Source organism: Tasmannia lanceolata, unplaced genomic scaffold (assembly GCF_043159265.1).
Source record: "Tasmannia lanceolata isolate RefF3 unplaced genomic scaffold, GAP_Taslan_0.1 ptg000012l, whole genome shotgun sequence".
In the NCBI taxonomy this organism is placed as follows: domain Eukaryota; kingdom Viridiplantae; phylum Streptophyta; class Magnoliopsida; order Canellales; family Winteraceae; genus Tasmannia; species Tasmannia lanceolata.
In genome coordinates this window covers 1,053,437-1,059,618 of record NW_027518689.1, presented here as the reverse complement: position 1 = coordinate 1,059,618, position 6,182 = coordinate 1,053,437, and the positions used below count along the sequence as shown (strand labels likewise).

Here is a 6,182-nt window from a genome sequence, read left to right as displayed (position 1 = left end):
GTCAAGTAGACACTATCGGTTGCTTCCAGCTTAGGTTCGGGGTTTCTTGTGTATTTTAAGGCCTCATGTTATTATGCCTTATAGTTGCGGAATTTCATCTCAGGGTTTTATCTTCTTGATAATCGACAAGTCACTGAGAATGAAGAGTGATAATTCCGTTGAGGTTTACTTTTCTAAGAACGACAAATAAAGTTAAGGAGTCAATGTGTTGACATATTGTTGTGAGGAAGAGAGTTCAAAATCATATAATGTCTTTGGAACACATGATTACCGCACATGTGTTGGCAAACTCAATGACCAAAAGCTTACCACTTGAGGTCTTTAAGGATCAAATTGCATGCATAAAGTTGGTGGATAATCATAATGGCTTTGGATAGTGGGAGTTTGCATTATGTCTAGACATTTGTGTTGTGATCAAGGTTTTAAATTTCGGTTTCGGTGCCGATTTTGAACCCCACCGAAATCCGAAATTTGGTATTTTGGCTCGAAATTTAGACCGACTTTTCGAAATTCCAAAATTTTGGCCGAAATTTGTAACAATTTTTTTAATAAAAAATGGCATTTAATCAAAATTTCAGAGCGAAATTACCAAAATTACCGGAATTTCACGAAATTTCCAATTTCGGGAAATTTCGGTTTCAATCCCCACCGAAATTGAAATTTCGAATTTCGGTTTCGATCCCCACCGAAATCGAAATTTCGGATTTCGGTCGAAATTTAAAACCATGGTTGTGATCACATTATGAGATATTTATTCTGACGTTGTGGTTATTTTCTGCCGCTCCATTTTGTTTTGTGCACATTACATGGTTTGTAAATAAGTGGGCAGAATGTCTGAATGACTGTTTTTGGACCATTTTTTTACGTTTCATGCATAGATGCATTAATATTCATGTTAGTAAGGATTGGTAACAATATGGGGTAGGCTATTGGGTAGAGTTGGTGACTCAATGGTTACACGATTTGTTGTTGGTCATTTTTACTGAACGGATAGTATAGTTTTGGTAAGTGATTCATATATCATATAAAGTTATGATCCTAAGGTAAGCCAGTAGATCTTTGTAGGCCAAGTGGGAGAATGTTGGGAAAAATCCCAGCCTTAGGTGGCCTGTGCAAAGATCGACGGTTGGGATTAGTGGGGCCCATGATTTTAGGAATCACAAGAGGTTTAATAACAACCTAACTACCAAAAGGAAGTGGAAACGTAAATGTTGGGAAGAGTGGGAGAATGAAACGGTGATGGGTAGTTTATATTCTTCAAACTCTATAAAGATATGTATCTCTCCCACGTCCCTACTCACACACGTCCCTTGAAGAGATAAGGGAAATCAGTTCTTGGTATCCACGGAAAGAATTGATAGATCCCGGGCATCTCGTCAGCCTTTTGGATGTGAAGTGAGGAGAGCGACGCGGGTTTAACGTTTTTCATGTGTTCGCAGAATCCAAGGCTTGCAAACGATGGCAAGGAGACCGGAGAGAAAAGTTTCCACTGTTCAGTACGATCTCCGGACATCGCTTGTGCGAGATGGATCAATGACAATGGAATCTGGTAAGTTGGTTTATAAAGTTTTGTTAAAAACGTATAAAAGTAATGGGTTCTTCAAAGTTTCGCGCCCAAGATCGTGTTCGTGCTCATCCAGTATCGAGCACTTACAAGATAGCCTAGGTGGTTAGGTTGTTTTTGATATAATGGTTCGTCGTTCTGCTAGAAACAACACCTCAAGAAACTGGTTGTATACAGATATCTGTAAATTTATGGCATCTCTAGGTCTTGTCACTTTTGTTTTGTTTATAGAACCACTCACAGCACCATTTCATGTTTTTCTTTCATTTTAACTGGTATATGTGGGTGCTTGAAATTAGTTTATTGGGATATAGGTGTAGCATTTGTTCATTCTTACATCTTGAGAGAAAACCTGGTTTTAGCAAAGATCACGCATAGGAATAGTGTGAAGGGCTAATCTGCTGAGGCTAATTCCAATGCATCATCAATTAAAGAAGCATTTTGAAACGGTTTATGCACACTCCGATTTATTTTAAATCCTAACTCACACGGACGCACACTGTGGTGCTCTGTATGCAACTCCACTAACAAATGATAAAAATGGAAAACAAGTAGTGCTTAGTTGATTTAGCTGGCAGTGATATTGAAGGAAAAGTTTTGGTGTTTATAGACGGATTTTATTGGAGAGTCATTTTCCTGGAGACCACAATAATACCAAAACCCAAATGGAAATTAAAATCAAACCCACAAAGATAGAGAAAGAATTTAAAAAATGGAAAACAAGAACACCTTATAGGAGGCACTGAAAGCACGATAGGAGGCCACCTTGAGAAAATGAGATCATGAGGATGGAGAGGGGGAAGGTGAGAACAAGAGATCGAGAGATAATGATAGATTGAGAAAGAATGGGGAGAGGCAAGGTGAGAGAACTAGAGATTGAGAGAGGAAGGATGACTATGTCTGCCATTTATTCCTGTTCTACTTCAACTAAACTCCTAGGTAACTCTCTGTCAGGAACCTCATAATAGCAATTTTTTTTTTTTTTTTTTTGCAAACAATACAAACCTTGGCATTATCTCATGAGAAAGCAAAAGACCACTGGATTTAAATCTTATGACTAATTGACACTCATTAGTAAATCATTCGATTTCTATGCACAGACACCACATAAAACTCATTAAGGAAAGATGATCCGTACACTGCATCCTAAGTGAGAATAAAGTATCCTAGCATAGTTGAGGCATAGCAGTTACCCAATAGTTAGGTGGTCTCATTTTTTAAGATAAGGGTTTTGCAGTAGGCGAGGGGGTTAAATGCGTCAATTAATAGAAGGTATGCATTTTTATGATTGAGGAATGTAAGTTGAAAACAAGATAGTTATAGTATGATTCTCACCTCAGTTCATGGACCAAATGTCATGGTCGTTTGTTGGCAATCTAGGAAGGATTTTGTATAAAGACTGTCGCAATCAGACAAATCACCCTTGGTGTACTTAGTGGGGAAATTTTAATGTGGTCTAATAATACCCATGTAAAGAAGTTGGGAAGTGGGAAATGACAAGTTTGAGGCACTAATCATCAAACAACAGGTTGTTTTAAAAGTCAGTGGTCATTGGTAGAAAATGCGAAACTTGCAAACAACCTTCTCTATCTGCCATGTTACAAACTGAGAAATATCACATAAAGTATTTTAGTTTCCTTTGCATTTTTTGGGAAATCTTTCCAATCTTCTTTAAAACCCGTAGTTAGCAAGAATTGGTTTGTGTTACTAAAACTGAGATTGAAGCTGGTGCATCAGGGTAGGGTGAAAATGGTTTGAACACGATTTTAGACATGTTTCTTAAAATGGTTTTTGGACATTCTTTGATATGTTCCTATGCCTTAACCATGGAGGCTGTCTCATTGGATTGATAGTGTCCTAGATCTATGCATGGAAAGGAATGTCATGTTTCTTGTACCCTGAGAGGCTAAAGATATTACGGATTTTTTGGTGAAGGAGGGTGTTGTAGAAGTTTCCTTTTTGCAAGTCAATCTTTTCCCCTATTGTAACATTTATGTTTTGCTTCTAATTATTTAATAATTTGGTCATATTTTCAGAAAAAATGGAGAAGAAAATTTTAGATTTAGTAGACCAGTTCAGCTTGAACACAGTTCAGCCCTGATTGAATGTTGTAACTATTATAAATAGGCCCCCTTTTCAAATATAAAATTGAAACATTTCAGCTCTCTATTTTAATTTAAATGCATTAAACCGTCAACTATCTCCTGAAAGGTTTACTAAAGACGTTCAGACCTCTGATGGAAGAGTTTATATTACCCTAAATATTATTTCTATGTAACTACGCCACAGGCTAAATGTTTATAAGTTCTGAATTTGGATTCAATTCTGAGAGTTTGGACTGTTGCCTCAGTTTGTACAGTCAAGCATGTTGGCAGGTTTTGAACATCACTCAGAATAAATTGGCCTATGCATGGCTAGGGCAGATGCGAGATGTTTTACTTTCTATTATTGGTTTTTCTATTTTTATTTTTTTTTCCAGAAAAAGATGACTCCCCCGAGAAAAACTGCATTTTCTTGTGCATGACATCTATCTAATGTCATTTTCAAGACAACTGAAAACAAGCAATAAAAGGGTGAATACCAAATATAAAAGAGTCAAAGCCTTAGCAAGGGCCTGCATTGAACCCACTTTTGCATATGCTCCCCTGTTCTTGCCACGCATACTTCACATCAATAGTTCAATACTTCTTGAAAAATGGGATTACATGTTGATTTGGTGGGATCAAAAAATTCTCTTTTTGTTTTTTCTGTTCTGTTCTTGATTGTAGCTTATTTACTTACAGATCTTCCTGACTTGGAGAAGGCTAGTGACAGATAGGAATACCATACCAACATATGATATTGAGAGATGTTGGCCTCTAAAAGCTAGGGATGACTACTACAGTACTACTACATTTTGTAAATTGCCATCTGATTGTACTTTTCTAATTTGTGTTGGTGTCTAAAAGTTAGGGATTAAACCATTTGCTATATCTATGTTTTGGGATTTATATTTCTTTGCTAATTAAGCAATATATTTATAAAGAATCACGTGGAAATAGGCAAACGAAATGATGATCAGAATATCCTGAATTCTCTTCGTTCTATTTTCTTTTCAATCACTGCAAACTTTACTTTGAATTTTCAGTGACCCTGGCCCGGTTGGTATTGGTGGAGCGACTAGAGACCATTTAAGTTCTGTCAAATTAGCCTTTGTCTGAGCTGCTGACCATAAGAGACTAGCAATGTAAGTTACTTTTTATTATTATTTAAAAAAAAAAATTGAAATGGTAACTAGCAATGTGAGTTTCCCACTCTTTTTAAGGTTTGAAGCTGGTTGCCATTTTGAATAGTGGCCCTGGGTCGTCGAGGGTGATTCTACGAATTTGATTTTATTAGAGCTGCAATGTAGTCTGGCTAATCCATTAAGAGTATTTTTTTTTTCATATTCTGTTTTAGAGGAGAGACTCTTTTGTGGGACATCATATTCTGTTTTAGTTCATTTGTTTCATCTTTTGGTTTTGATATTGAGTTCATTGTCTCCTCGATCTTGTCAAGGGCAGAAGGGAAATGGTGTCTCTAGCGGCGGGCGGGCGGGTGAGTAGTGCGTAAGAACCTACCCTTTGGCAGAGAATAACAACGGGAAATCGCTGCTAATACCCCATAGGCTGAGGAGCAAAACGAGGAATCCGCCTGGGCTCGCCTGATCAGATAAGGTTTTTCTAATCAATTCTTGGTATCATTCAAAATAAAACTTCCTTTTTCTAAAGACGCATCTTTCCTTGCAGGGTACCTCTGTCATAAAAAACTTATCCTCGTAAAGATGGCATCATAAGGAGGGCTGTCAGGGACATCCCTGACAGAGGCATGTCTTCCCAGCACTCTTCTTCCTTAAATATCTGATAAAGATCCTCTCCTTAGCATGATCATTAGTCATTCTACAGAAGAACAAATGCTTTTGCTTCAATTTCTACATGAACTCAGAATTTTGTCTCCAACGAGTCTCTTCCCATTTAACATCTTCAAATTCATTTTTAAAACATTTCCCTATTTTTTCCCAAACCTTCTGCATCAAGCAAAGAGCTCCTTTCTTGGCCGACATCACCTCAATTCTCTCATCACTCTATTCTTCTCCTTAACCACTTCGCTTATATTTAAACCACTTCCATCTCACACACGCACACACACCTACCGTATGCCCGGTTATTCTTAAGAACACTTGCCTCTCATCTTATGGTGGCTTGATGAAAAGCAGGCAGCAGTCATAAGGCAAGTACCGAGTTAACTAAACAAAAGTATCAGTTTTATAAATTCGATTCTCATCTATCTATCTATCTATTCATCTATCCATAATGGAAATTGCTAGCGTCCATCGCAAAAGTCATTTCGCAGCTGGCCTGTCGCATGTCAGACCACCACCTCGTGAATGGAGACAAAAGCTGCTGTCTCCATTCACAAGGTGGCTGGTCTAACATGCAACAGACCGGTTGCAAAATGATTGTGAGCTTGAAGCTCATATAGCTTATATGAGCTTGAGGGCCCAAACACATGTGGGCCCACATTATTAGGATGATCCAAAGCATTCATTTGAAAGGTCCTTACGTAGATAGGGTGTGTTCAAAAAATCAGCTCCATAGGA

At 37.7% G+C, this 6,182-nt stretch overlaps 1 long non-coding RNA gene across 2 annotated transcripts; it reads left to right on the top strand.

Annotated features, from left to right (window-relative positions):
- Window positions 1-1,218: 1,218 nt before the first annotated feature.
- On the top strand, window positions 1,219-5,876 carry LOC143887007 (uncharacterized). 2 transcript variants are annotated; one of them, XR_013253978.1, is made up of 4 exons: window positions 1,219-1,549; window positions 4,692-4,790; window positions 5,107-5,259; window positions 5,332-5,876. It is a non-coding gene; the product is annotated as an uncharacterized LOC143887007 (long non-coding RNA). The 2 variants fall into 2 exon arrangements; XR_013253977.1 differs by having other exon boundaries at window positions 5,107-5,876.
- The last annotated feature ends 306 nt before the right edge of the window (window positions 5,877-6,182 follow it).